This window comes from Gekko japonicus, unplaced genomic scaffold (genome assembly GCF_001447785.1).
Source record: "Gekko japonicus isolate JY-2015 unplaced genomic scaffold, Gekko_japonicus_V1.1 scaffold39, whole genome shotgun sequence".
Lineage (NCBI taxonomy): Eukaryota > Metazoa > Chordata > Lepidosauria > Squamata > Gekkonidae > Gekko > Gekko japonicus.
This window is the reverse complement of record NW_015169778.1, coordinates 1,782,850-1,797,943: the sequence shown is the minus strand read 5'-3', so window position 1 is coordinate 1,797,943 and position 15,094 is coordinate 1,782,850. Positions and strand designations below refer to the sequence as shown.

Here is a 15,094-nt window from a genome sequence, read left to right as displayed (position 1 = left end):
CAACGAACCTTGCAAAGTGGAATATTATGCATACCTGTACTGGTGTCTGGTGCATATTTGTGTGTGTGTGTGTGTGTGTGTGTGTGTAAAGTGCTGTCAAGTCGCAGCAGACTTATAGCGTTCCCATAGAGTTTTTAAGGCAAGTGATTAAGCACATGTGGTTTGCTGTTGCATTTCTCTGCAGTCTTTCTTGGTGGTCTCACATTCAAGTACCAACCCAACTTAGCTTCTGAGATTGGATGAGATCAGGCTGTATACAATGTTAACATCTTCTTTTTGTGTGTGTGTGTGCATGTGCCCATGCCTGGAAGTCATGGTGACCTCTGTAGGGCACGGAGGACATTCAGAGAAGTGGCTTGATAGCCTGCCTCTGGCCTCCCGGCCCTGGTATTCTCTGGAGGTCTCCCATCCAAATACTTGCCAGGTTCGTCCCTACACCTTATGTATAATTGAACATTGTAGGGAGTGGGGGGCAACTATTCACAGTAGTCTCATTATAGGTAGACTACTGTTTACATAGGAGCAATATGTGTTTTTGGGTTTTTGTACATGCTTGGAATATGATTGCTAAATGCCTGCTTGGGCTGGGAGATCTCCCATCCCTAGCAGCCATTGCCCATTGGTACTCTAGTGGCCCGTGGGAGAAAAAAATTACAGTTTCTGACAGTGTGACGTCACTTTCTGGGGTGGGGGGAAACTGAGAAAGTGACATCAGTCCTCTCTAGGAATCACTGGAAACTATGAAAACTAAACTATTCCTAGAAAGGCATGATGTTACTTAACTGGTTTTCCCTGAAATGATGTCACACTGTCACTGATAGTGCTCTCCCTGGTCTCCCACTGGTTGCCAGGACATGCCTGGCAATCCTAGCTTAGAAGAACATTGTAGAACTGGCTGCTGACATGGGTCCAAGTAGCTCATTTGGAATCAGTTGCCCAACCTAGAAGTTCATTATATTAATGCAGAGAATGAGACCTTCCATGGCATAATATTAGGTCTGCTAGATTCACTCAAGGAAGAAGAGCTTGAACTGTTCTTTCAGGAATAGGATGGCATCTGAGAGTGCAAGAGGGACCAAAGCAGCCCCATGCAGTATTGAACACTAATTGGTATGCACACTGCAGTGACAAAGGGAAATCTGGCAAAATACTCTCCTCCTTCCTCTTCCACTAGTGACTTGGATACAGTGCCATTGTGTGCACCAGTTTGCACTTAACACTGTAAGATCTGATTTTAATCCCTTTTTTTTTTGGTGGCGGGGGGAGTGTGCTATGCAGGTATTTTAAACCAATCTCTCTATATGATAATCCTGTTTTGGTCATGGACTCTCTTGAACATTCCACACGCTCCCAAATCAGTTGGCTCCATGATCTGTCACTCAGAAGCTGTCCCTATCCACTGGCTGCGTTGCCTGAGTCTCGCCTCCAATATTCTTTTTTTTTTTTTTGAGCCCCCGGAGGGGATTTTTTATTGATTTTTTATCACTACAAAAAACTACAACAGAAAAAAGGGAAGGGGAACTACATATACGGGAGAAAGTAAAGTACCCACTACTATCTAAAAACCTAAGAGAGGAGACCCTCCAACTAGCTTTAATACATCAAATCTTCTCGTCGTGGTTCTTTTTATGAACTGCGTCAAACCCTTAGAAAACCTTTTACCCTCCAAGTTTACATTTAACTGCCCAATAACAGTATCCCCAATCATCCCCAAGAACCAAAGTTCTCAAAGGCACTAATCAGAGTCCTTCAGCCTTTACTTCTTTTCCCTTCTTGTTCACAGCTTGTAGGGACTTTTCGGGGCTGCTGCCCCCTGCTCAGACAAAGAGTCCTCGCCAGATGAACCAGTTTCCAGCTCGCCACTGGACCTGCTGTCCTCTTCTTTTTTCTCGTCCTCTGGCCTTCCCAGCTGTTCCTTTAGAAATTCTTGAGCTTTAAAGCCTCCAATATTCTAAACAGTTTGCTGTTCCTCTCCCCCCAATAGCCAGTTTGGAAAAGACTCCTGAGAGTCCCCTGGTCTGCAACGAGATCGAATCAGTCAATCCTAAAGGAAATCAACCCTGACTGTTCCCTGGAAGGCCAGATCCTGAAGCTGAAGCTCATAAAAGGATGCTAGATGGTGCAGACTAAGCGAGATCTCATCAGATCTCAAATGCTAAACAGGCTCATTCCTGGTTAGGGCTTGGATGGGAGACCACCAAGGCGGAGGAGGAGGAGGAGGAGGAAGAGGAGATTGGATTTATACCCCGCAATTCACAACCCGAAGGAGTCTCAGAGCGGTTTACACTGGACTGTTTTGGACCGGGGAGCTTGGGGGGGGAGGGGGGCTCTGCGACTTACCTGGCTGCATCTTGCTCTGACTGAGGGCTGCTGGGAGCAGGGGGCAGGGCTTGTTGCATGTGCCCGCCCCCTGGGCTCTTTACTGCCGGACCTCCGCTCCTGTGCGCTCCTGCAGGAAATGACCCCTGGGTGTTACTAGGTATGGCCGGTTATCAGTGGGTGGGTGATTGCAACCTTGGGGAGGGCTTATGTGGATGCCTGCTGCCTCAGCCAGAGGCCTGACAGAACGGCTCCGTCTTGCAAGCAATGCTCCCTCTAAGCCAGTGACGGCGAACCTTTTAGAGACCGAGTGCCCAAACTGCGACCCAAAACTAGGGTTGCCAAATATGTTTCGGCCAGGAGCGGGGGGCTCCCGGCCGGCCTCTGGAACGTGCGTGCGCGCGTCACCCGGAAGTGACGTCGCACGCTGGGGTGGGGCCACGCCATTTGAGGGGAAAACAAAGCGTTTTCCCCTCAAATGGCGTGGCCCCGCCCCCAGCGTGCGACGTCACTTCTGGGTGACGCTTCACGTTCCAGACGCCAGCCGGGAGCCCCCCGCTCCCAGCCAAAACATATTTGGCAACCCTACCCCAGGCTCTACCCCTCAAATATACAGGTAATTCCCAACCCAGAGTTGGCAACCCTGTAACTGGCTATGGGACCATTTTCCAGACCCTTGGAACCCAGAAGACATGGCATAGGAGGAGGTGCTTTTCTACCTTAGCTGCCATTTTATAACCCCAAATCAACATAAGTCAGGGGTGGAGGGAACCATACCTGTTACCATGAGGATGTCCTCCCATACTACCCACTTGGGGCAGCAAAATGACTTGAGACAGCCCTGCCTTATAGCTAAGCAGAAGGAAACAAACATGGCTTGCCTCCCTCTATTTTCCCCTTCCCTCTGCCATCCCAGCAGCCACAGCCGGGACACTCACCTGGAGCTTCCTTCTAGAGCTCGTTGTATTTCTTCCCATAACGGGCCTTACGCCTAGTCAAAATTAGGGAAGCACAAACCCTGAGCATTCTCTGCTTGGGCTTCTGCTGTGGGTGAGTCTTTTTGTGGAAAAAAGGAGTATCTAATTACTTCAGATCCCCTCTGCCTCATGGCCATAGACAATTGAACAAGAGTTGTAAAAACTGTTGGGGGGGATAGTGAACAGTGATTGACTCTAAGAAAGTTTTGCAAATCTTTGGACCCGGGCACACAGGCCGGATAACGCGGGGGGAGGCGTGGCTAATTGCTCCGGTGCAATTAGAGCCACCAGAACGCGATCTGACGCGTCGGCGGCAAACCACGGGTCCTGTCCTTCCTGCCTGCACATTAACAAGGGGTCGGCGCGATCACACCGCAGGAGTCCGGAGGCAGCCCATGGCAAACCGTTTGCCACTACATCTGAGGTACTGTTGTTTTATTGCACTTTTTCGGTGGTATGCCACAGGTTGGCCACGGGTGCACTCCACTTGCCAGATGTTGTGGTGTGATCGCGCCCCAATAATCCACCCACCACTCGTGGCTCTCCCATGGCAAATTCGCCGTGTGACCGGGACCTCAGCCTATTAGATCTGCACAGCTCATTCTGTGGTGTTAGTTTTTTTTTCAAGAAAACAGACCATAGCTCTGATATTTGAAGCCCCCAGCTGTCCCCCATTTTCTGTTAAAAGAATTAGCCATCTATGTTTATCTTACTATCTTGTAGTATGCTGCTCATTCACCAAAAGATACCCTTTTTGATTTGATGATACAAAATTTTTTAGAATACTTTAAGAACAGAGATAAATCTTAGCAAACCGAACAGCAAGAGTAGCATTACCAGTGTGGTTATTGATATTCTCCAAGTTCTGTAACATTAGTCTGTTCTTGACTGTCATTCCCCGCCTGTTTTCACAGTACTGAAATCATGCTCATTAGTTTATAATTTCCAGGTTGATCTCTGGAGACTTTTAAAAGTCTGGTGTTTCATTAATTATCTTCCAGTCCCGTTTTGTATTGGCGATACCAAGACTGCTTCTCATGCTGCAGTTTTCACATACAGAAGTGTTTCCCCAGGCCAGTTCCATTGTAACAGAGACACAGATTTATACTGTTTTTGGCCTCTCTGCAGTGTTGTACAGCATCTATATATCTGCACAGGTTTCTGCCTGCAAATTCTATAGCTCTGGCAGGTAGTCCATCTCCTAGGATTGCCAGCTCTAGGTTGGGGAAATCCCTGGAGATTTGGGGTGTAGAATCTGGGGAGGGGAGGGTTTGGGGAAGAGAATGACCTCAGCAGGGTAAATTGCCATACAGTCCACCTTCCCAGCTAGCCATTTCCTCCAGGGGGACTGGTTTCTGTAGCCTGGAGGCCATTTGTAATTCTGGGAGATCTCCAGCCACCACCTGGAGACTGGCAACCCTGTCGACTCCTTTGATCCCACTCCTTTGCATTCTGAATTTTGTCTGTTGTGCAGGTGCCCATGAACAGAAGAGTGCCTTCCTCTCAGTTCTCCTTTGACAGTTGTGGTGAGCAGTGGTAACACTATTTCCATCAGCATTAATAATTGTATCTGCGAGGAGAAGAGTTCTGATTTTTCTCTTTCGGTTCTTATTTTTTATTATTATTTGTGTATCATCAAGTTTTGTTTTTTAATGTCCAACTGTTACTTTTCTTGACCATAAGTCATAACAAAGCAGGCTAAAAATGGATACTAAATGTGAAAGATGTAAAAAAAAAAAATCAGTTGTCCTTAAAACAATTTACTGCGTGAGTAGATACTATGTTGAGTGAAAAGCCTGTTTTTCCCCCCTTCTCTTCTTCCACATGCCTCATACTCACAGAACAGCAGCTTCTCTTTAAAAACTGTGTGAAGTATGGCAATAAACTCACCACAGATGGGTGTTCCAGGTGTCTTTTCTGCCTTGGGAAGTTGCACAGCGTAGAGGCCTATATTGTTTGCCAGAACTTCACAGAGAAAGCCAGAGGGTTAAAGTCTCCCTGTAGAAAGCAGCTTTCGTGGCTGTTCAAAAGCATTCCACCCAATCTTTAACAGTGTCTGGAGCCTTTGACCCAGCTTCATCCTTCCCTTGTTAAGTGTTAAGCTTCCTTGGCTTCAGCGCCAGCGTGTTGTTCTTTAAACAGTTTTCTTAAGCACATCACACTTCCCCTGTGTGTTTTAGTTCAGAAATGTGTTCATCATGATGGTCTGATGAGGAACTGTGTAAGAAGGCACTCTCCTCTTAGCACCTACATATTATACAAAATTCATAATAATAAGGGCCTCTGAGCATGCTTCTCCTTGGTAGAGATATGGAAGCTTCCAAACTCTACCCTATGTGCATAAAATTTCTTTACGGATGACAGTTTACTGAAGAACAAAAAAAATCTGAAGAACCATGCATGCACACAAAAACTTATACCTAGGATTAAACTTTGTTGGTCTTAATGGTGCCATTGAACTTAAACTTTGGTCTAAAATAACCCACTCTTAACTGGGTTATTAACTGGGTATCCACTGGAAATGAAAATCCAGAGCACCTCATTAGTGAAGGGTGCTCCTGGGCATGTTCAGGAGCATCCTGTTTTAAGGTTTTCTGCTGTCGACTGTTATTTCTCTCCACTGTCAGTCTTTTGTCTTCTCCCACTTTAGAGGGTTAATTTGCTTGGAGGAAGTGTTGGAACTAGCAGAAAGGGTTAGAGCCAAGTCCCCATGGGTTTTCTTTCTTAGCATTTTGAAACATTCCAAACTTACTCTGAAAGTGCTTAGAAAATTACAAGCTGAACCAAGCACAGGTCAGTTGTCACTGGAAACAATTGGCACATGATGCTCGGTCTAAAGAGAAAAGTTGTTCTGTATAGGATACTCTTTGAAGAAGGAGAATAGGATTCTGCAGTTTTATTCCCAGCTGCCCAGGAATATATCTTTCTTCTGAGGTGCAGTTACTGTGTAATTATCATAAATATTGCACAGAAGTAACGTACACCACCCTTGTGGCTATGTATACCATAGTGTATCATGCCACAAATATTCAAATACAGTATCTGAGCCTAGGAGGTATGATTCTCAGTTGTCACCCCAATATAATTAAAACAACAACAACAAATAATGAATGCTTTAATTTCTAGCTGTATGATTTGGTATTTTCTGGAGTCCTTTTGGCTTCTCCCATGGTTCTGCAAGGCTTTTTTGACTCATCGCTCAGTAAAAGCTGCTGGAAGAGTGGGGTGACGATGAGTCTTAGTGAGTTGTTTTCTGCAGCATTTTAAGCCCTTGCAGCCAGGAAGCAAAGGCACAAGATCAGGATACCAATCTCTGTGTGCTTAAACCTTACTGAGATTAGATGTTGGAGAGGACAGTGGTGTGAATTTGCTATCTTAAAAAAAAAAAGATACAGGAGAGTGAAGTTTCATCATTGAGAGTGCTCTTCCATCCAGTATATCTGGCATTTTAAAACTGAATAGTTATTGCAGACACCATTTAATTTCATCGTAGCACTCCCCTATGAGTGATGGCTTAAATTTAAACATTACAGACCAGAGCAAAGGATGCTGAAAGACTTCTGTGTTTCTTTCCTTGTTTCCTCTTAGAGTCCATGACTGGCCTTAAGAAACATGTTATCAGCATCTTGATGGGCATATACCCATTCTAAATGGCGCTCATTGCTGGAACAATTACATCAGCCCCCCCCCCCCTTTGTGCTTTGAATTTGATTCTGCCTTATGATACATTGCATGTTATACCAAATACTAATAAAAGTTAGCTAAATAGGCTGTGACAATTAAATTAATAATGCATTTTGTTTGCAAGAGTTTAGCTTTCGTGGTTTGACTGATGTATGCAAAGATGGTAATTTATTAAAACTAAATTCATGTAATTGTACTGCGGAGTTTGATGGACCAAAAAATGTTGTCAGCATGACTATCATCAAAAATAGAATATTGAAATAAGTTCAAAAGGGTACATTGTTTAAAAAATACTAAATTATTGCACACCACAAGAAGTTAATATTAATTTAAGCAACTTCCTATCTACAGTAGTGTTAATGATCAAGAATGCATAATCTGAACAAAAGATATTGGGGGGGATGTATGATAGTGGTAACCTATTCTGGACATTCTTTATGTCCCTTACTGGTTGTTTCATGCACAAAGATTATCTCTGTATTCTAGACATACCTGTATCACCCTCTGTATTCCAGGGTTCTGGTGCATAATTGACAGATTTCATAGTCCCCTATGGTGCTTTGTTGAAAATGAGACTTTCCACACTTTGATGCAATTAAATTAAGGTCCTTTATCAGATACACTGGAATTCCTGTGCACTTTAACAACAGAATGTTTAAAACGTTTTGGTCAGTACTCGGTGTCTTTTATCATAAAGCTAGCTCTTTTTTCCTAGGAAAAAATATCCTAAACTGTTGCTTCAGATAGTTGCAACAAAAATACAGCTTGGATCTGAAAACTATCATATTACTGTTGAAGTGGATTATACATTTGATAATTTACTGGCAGTAGCATTCCTGAGCTTTATTTGTTTCTGTCATTGACTGGAAGACTAGTTTCTTCAAGTGCTGTTGAGCTCAGTAGTTAGTGAAAACAGGATCATGAACTCTAGTGTCTTTTAATTTGTTGCGCAATATGTATTTATTATGATGAGAAATGTTTCTTGCTCAAATTCTGGCTCAGATTCTGCGGATGCTTTGCTTTCACTTAATCTAATTCAAGTTCACATGTGAAGAAATTGTTTTTATTTTTCTATTCATGATTGTGTACTCAGGGGACATTTTAAGGGTCATTTTGGGCTGCCAGGGAGGGGGAATCATGCTCTGTGGGCAGAAATTCTAGCACCCGTTGAAACATCTAGTTTGGATCCAAGCCTATGAGTTTCTTATTGGAAAAGCTCTACTAGGTCACAACTATAGTCCATCTAGCCCAATATCCTGTTTCCCTAGGGTTACCAGGCCTCTCCTGGCAACTATTGGGGGATGGGGGGACTTACAAGTCAAAAGAAGAAGGCCTAGGCCATGTCACAGGTTGGGTTGCCAGGTCCTGTCCACCCAAAAGTGGGGTACAATGAGGGGCATCCTTGGAGGGGGAAGGGACATCCCGAACATGATGACATCATGCAGAAGGGGAGGCAGCCTGAACTGCAAGCGGCCAATTGCCACTTGGAGTTCAGGCATGCATAGCCCCTGCTTGTAAAAAGCATTTAAAGGGACCCTTTAAATGTTTTTTACAAGTGGGGTCCACCGGCACCTGAACCCCAAGTGTTGAATTCACCACTTGCAGTTCAGGTGTGTGGCCGCCCCCTCCCTCCTCTCCTGCAAGTTTTAAAGGGCCATGTGCTCCAGGCAATCAGCTGGAGAGCCCTTTAAATCTTGCAGGAAGGGAGGGAAAGGGGTGACCACAGGTGGTTGCTCTTGGGGGCAGGGCTTCCCCCCGCTGGCCAGCTGGCTAGTGGTGGACATGAACCCTCAAAATTGGAGGATTCCCTGCCCCCACCTAGGGACTACAACAACTACAACAATAATACAGTCCACAGTAAACAATGACCAAGGAAAACCAATAAATAACAACTGTGCACTGAAAAACCCGCACAAGAGCTATTAAAAAGGGACTGGCATCCCTAGTCACCAGTGTTGCATAGGAAGTGACGTCATCATGTTAGTGACTTCCGAGCAACGTTCTGGTATTTGGGCAAAAATTCGATGGTAAAACTGGTTTCTACCATATAGTTTTTTCCCAATTGCCAGAGCGTTGCCTGGAAGTAATTGGCGTTATGACACAACTTCCTCTATGATGCTGGAACATGCCCTAGGCCTTCTTCTTTCTACTGATAAGTCCCCCACTGGTCATTTGATCAGTGGTGGGGGACTCCCGCCTCTACCGGATGTCTGGCAACCCTATGTTTTGCACAGTGGTAAACTAAGTGCCCCAGAAGGCCTTTGGTCATAGCATAGCAACCAGCAAATCTAATATTTGAGAGAAAGGTGCAGAGAACATAAGGAGAAGCCTTAGTACAGCTCCTTAGCTGTCAGTTTCATCATAACACCTAGTATGGATGTATTTTGTTGTGTGTATGTCTGTAAGAGTGAGCAAGAGAGAGTATGCTAGGATTAAATGCTATAAGGCAATATTGTAACCTTTTTATTGAGCTGCGGTGGCTCAAGTGGTTAAACGCTGAACTGCAGGCTGTAGAAGCTTCAGCAGTTCGAGACCCGGGTGCCGCATGATGGAGTGTGCTCCCGTCTCTAGTTCCAGCTCCTGCCAACCTAGCAGTTCGAAAGCAAGAAATTGCAAGTAGATAAATAGGTACCACTTTGGTGGGAAGGTAACAGCGTTCCGTGCGCCTTGGTGTTTAGTCATGCCTGCCACATGACCACGGAAACGTCTTCGGACAGCGCTGGCTCTTTGGCTTTGAAACGGAGATGAGCACCGCAACCCTAGAGTTGGATTCGACTGGCTTTCGAGCAAGGGAAACCTTTACCTTTACCTTTAATATTGTAACCTAGGTTGTTGAACCCCAGTTGTAACCTGGGTTCTTTTGATTTCACTCAGTAAAGACATGTTTCGGTGTTAGCAGCATGCTATCTGGCATAAGAGCTATTATTGCTAATGGGTAGTGTGGCAGAATGCTGTGATATCAGTTTGAGATGACTGAGTGTAAATTTTTGACTTGGAACTTGTATATGAGCACTGGTTGATATGTTGCCATTGCCAGCAGCATGCCCAGAGTCTCTGAGGTAGGGATGCCATTAAAGGTGAGCTACAACAGCCACTACTATCCCTGGTAAATTTAGCGGTAGATATCTCATAGGGTGTTAATAAAAGGGAAAGAAAAGCTGCCAGTCTATCCTCAGAATGCTTCCCTCAGGAAATTAAACAGTGTGCACTACGACATACACATAATATGGCTAGCCAGCTATATAGGTTTCAAATTGTATTCAACATATTGGAAAGGGTTTATTGTAGTTTTCGTATGGAGAAACTTTTGAGTAATCCTGTTTAAAGCAAAAATCACTGTATGCAGATTGTCTTTAAAAATCCATTGGCAATATTTGAATTTAATCTCAGAGTAATTTTTTTAACTGTGAATTCATTTGGAAATCCAGGTTTCAGCATTGTCATACATTGCTGCCCTGACCTGGATGGACCAGGCTAGGCCGATCTCATCAGCTCTTGGAAGCTAAGCAGGGTCAGCCTGGTTAGCACTTGGATGTGAGACCACCAACAAAATTCAGGACCACTACACAAAGGGGGGCAGTGGCAAACCAACTCTGAACATCTCTTTCTTTGAAAACCCTATGTGGACACCATAAGTTGGCTTCGACTTGATGGCACTTTCCACCACCACCATATACTGCTACCAGATTTTATGTGACTGGAACTAGTGCGGTGTAGTAGACAGAGTATCAGATTTGGACCAGGCAGACTTCAATTCAAATCCTTGCTCAGCGCTCTGAGTAAATGCTCATATTTTATTATTAGAGTTAGCTGAGTAATGGTATTGACTAACTGCAGCTTGGGTCGTCAGATTTGAATGGTGTTTGTGGCTCATTTAGTCCTAAAAGACGTGTATAGGATGGGAAACCATGCTACAGAAGCTGTATCCTTTCTAAACCGCTTCCCTTTCTTCTTCCCCTTTTGCTACATTACTCTATCATATATTCAAAGTAGAATTTATTTGCTGTTGTTCAGTTGCACAGTCAAGTCTGACTCTTTGCGACCCCATGGACCACATTACGCCAGGCCCACCTGTCCTCCGTCATGCTCTGGAGTTTGCTTAATTTCATGTTCGTTGCATCAATAACATTATCTAACCATCCCATCCTTTGCCATCCCCTTCTTCTTTGACCTTCAATCTTTCGCAGCATCAGGGTCTTCTCCAGTGAGTGCTCCCTTCTCATTTGGTGGCCAAAGTATTTGAGTTTCAGCTTCAGTATCTGGCCTTACAGGGAACAGTCAGGGTTGATTTCTTTTAGGACTGACTGATTTGATCTTCTTGCAGTCCAAGGGACTCTCAAGAGCCTTTTTCAGCATCATAATTCAAAAGAATCTATTATTCGGCACTCGGCCTTCCTTATGGTCCAACTCTCACAGCCATGCATTACTACTGGGAATACCATTGCTTTGATCATACGGACTTTTGTTGGCAGGGTGATGTCCTTACTTTTTATTATGCTGTATAGGTTTGCCATCACTTTCCCCCCAAGGAGCAGGTGTCTTTTATTTCATGGCTGCAGTCACCATCTGCAGTGATCTTGGATCCGAGGAACGTGAAGTCTGTCATTGCTTCCATGACTTCCCCTTCTATTTGCCAAGGAGTGATGGGGCCAGATGCCATGATCTTAGTTTTTTGATGTTGAGTTCCAAGCCAACTTTTGCACTCTCCTCTTTCACTCTTTGCAAGAGGCTTTTTAGATCCTCTTTACTTTCTGCCATTAGAGTGATATTGTCTGCATATCTGAGGTTGTTGATGTTTTCCCCGGCAACCTTAATTCTGGCTTGTGATTCATCCAGGGTGGCATTTTGCATGATGTACTCTGCATATAAATTAAATAATCAAGGCAACAATATACATCCTTGTCGTACTCCTTTTCCTATGCTAAACCAATCAGTTGTTCCATATCCAGTTCTGTCACTTTTTGACCCTTATACAGGTTTCTCAAGAGACATGTGAGCTGGTACTCCCATCTCTTTAAGGACTTGCCATAGTTTGTTGTGATCCACACAATCAAAGGCTTTAGCATAGTCAATGAAGCATAAGTAGATATTTTTCTGGTACTCTGTTACTTTCTCCATAATCCAGCAAATGTTGACAATTTGATCTCTAGTTCTTCTACCTCTTCGAAACCCTGCTTGTACTTTTGACAGTTCTCTATCCATGTACTGTTGAAGCCTAGCTTGTAGGATCTTTAGCATGACCTTGCTAGCGTGTGAAATGAGTGCAATTGTGCAATAGTTTGAACATTCCTTGGCATTGCCCTTCTTTGGGATTGGAATGTAAACTGACCTTTTCCAATCCTGTGGCCACTGTTGCGTTTTCCAAATTTCCTGGCAAATTGAGTGCAGCACTTTAGTAGCAACATCTTTTAAGACTTTGAATAGCTCAGATGGGATACCATCACCTCCGCTAGCTTTGTTGTTAATAATGCTTTCTAAGACCCATTTGACTGACTTTGCACTCCAGGATGTCTGGCTTGAGGTCAGTGATTACACCATCATGGTTGTCAAGGACATTGAGGTCCTTCTTGTATAGGTCTTCTGTGTATTCTTGCCATCTTTTCCTAATCTCTTCTGCTTCTGTTAGGTCCCTACTGTTTTTGCCCTTTATCATGCCCAGCTTTGCATGGAATGATCCCTTGATTTCTCCAATTTTCTTGAAGAGATCTCTAGTCCTTCCTATTCTATTGTTTTCCACTATCACTTTGCATTGTTCATTCAGGAAAGCCTCCTTATCTCTCCTTGCTGTTCTCTGGAAACCTGCATTCAGTTGGGTAAATCTTTCCTTTTCACCTTTGCCTTTCACTTTCCTTCTTTCCTCCACTATCTGTAAAGCCTCATCAGACAGTCACTTCTTTCTTGCATTTCTTTTTCTTTGGGATGGTGGTGATTGCTGCCTCCTGTACAATGTCACAAACCTCTGTCCATAGTTCTTCAGGCACTCTATCTATCAAATCTAGTCCCTTAAACCTATTCTTCACCTCCACTGTATATTCATCAGGGATGTGATCTAGGTCAAACCTGAATGGCCTAGTGGTTTCCCCAACTTTCTCCAGTTTAAGTCTGAATTTTGCGATGAGTAGCTCATGATCTCAGCCACAGTCAGCTCCAGGTCTTGTTTTTACTGACTGTATAGAGCTTCTCCATCTTTGACTGCAAAGGGGTAAAAATCTAATTAATAACAACAACAACAACAATCATCATCATCTGATTTCGGTGTTGCCCATCTGGTGATGTCCAGGTGTACAGTCGCCTCTTAGGTTGTTGGAAGAGGGTGTTCACTATGATCAGCGTGTTCTCTTGACAAAGCTCTCTTAACCTTTGCTCAGCTTCATTTTGTTCTCCAAGGCCAAACTTGTCCGTTATTCCAGTTACTTTTTGACTTCCTACTTTAGCATTCTAGTCCCCTATGATGATGAGGACTTTATAGCAAGGTACTTTGTGACATTCATAGATTTAGAATGCTTGATGTCATGGGTGCTCTCATGACTCTTTGCTTTGATCAGTGTATATATAATACAACATATTTATTGAGTACATTGAAAAAGAAACAGCACCATAATCATTTGATAGTGTAGAGATGAAATATTTCCATATATTTTGAGGAAATGTGGAAGAACATCTTGCAAACTTCATAACAGATTGTGAAAACCAGGAATAAAGTATTATCACAGAGACTGAACAAGGTGTGCTATAGGTTTAGCTCCTGGTAAAATATGCTAAATGTATGGCTTTATACCTTGTCATGCAATTATTGGTGCCTTTTTCATGCACTTTTGAGCTGTATTGCATAATTTTAACAGTATGATGAGGATGACTCTTATGTCAGCTTTACCTTGAATTTAGCAATGCTAAGCACAAACAAAATATTAAAGCGTTATATCAGAATTTAACCAGAATGAACTGACTGTATAGAACTTCTTTGGTACTTCTAAAATGAATAGTATACAGATGCAAGGTTTAGCAATAATGTAAAGGAGCAAAGCTTGTTAGAAGAGTCAGTTCACTCATGACCTCATTTCCCTAATGTTTTCAAATGGGAAAGAGGATTCCATAGGGGGCTGGTGGTCCTGATTGGGTAGAAAGGCATGAGATAAATATTGGGTTTTTAAAAAGTTTATACATTTGTTTTAAATATTGTAAGCATAAAGGTACAGCAATTTGTCTGTAAACTCAGTGGCAGGCTACCTAGAGTTAACCAAACACTGATGATTTGGAAGATCCATCAAACAAACAAACAATTTAAATTGTACTTTAACTTTAGGTGAATTTTTGGTACCTAGGAAATAGTGCTACTAGGCAGGAGCATGTACCTTTTTGTTAGGGTTGCCAAGTCCAACTCAGGAAATATCTGAGGACTTTGGGGGTGGAGCCAGGAGAAAGGATGTGGCATCACAAAAGTGATGTCACATCCTTTCTCCTGGCTCCACCCCCAAAGTCCTCAGATATTTCCTGAGTTAGACTGTGATGCCAGTTCCAGGTCAAAGGTCAAGTGATGTCACTTCCCTAGCTCCACTCCTTCTGATGTAACTTCCAGCAGGGGGGCTGCCCTCTGGATGGCCCAGCAGGACCAGCCAAGAGTATCCCTGACAAGTGTTTGTCCAGCCCACTCTTGGGCCTGTCATTCCAGTTTCAGAACACTCCTGCTACACCCTGGGGCTGTCACTCCACTTCATAGCCTCTCATTCCAGTCCCTGAAGTCTCGTGCTACACTCTGGGGCTGTCATTTCACTCCGTGGTCTCTCATTCCAGTCCCTGAAGTCTCGTGCTACACTCTGGGGCTGTCATTTCACTCCGTGGTCTCTCATTCCAGTCCCTGAACACTCCTGCTACACCCTGGGGCTGTCACTCCACTTCATAGCCTCTCATTCCAGTCCCTGAAGTCTCGTGCTACACTCTGGGGCTGTCATTTCACTCCGTGGTCTCTCATTCCAGTCCCTGAACACTCCTGCTCCACCCCGGGGCTCTCACTCCACTCTGTGGTCTCTCATTCCAGTCCCTGAACACTCCTACTCCACCCTGGGACTGTCATTCCATTCTTGGGCCTGTCATTCCAGTTCCAGAACACTCCTGCT

General features: G+C 43.9%; 1 protein-coding gene across 1 annotated transcript in view; it reads left to right on the top strand.

Moving 5' to 3' along the window:
- The window catches only part of ZNF407 (zinc finger protein 407), a 510,615-nt gene that overhangs the window by 188,477 nt on the left and 307,044 nt on the right, over window positions 1-15,094 (top strand). The window lies entirely within an intron of this gene.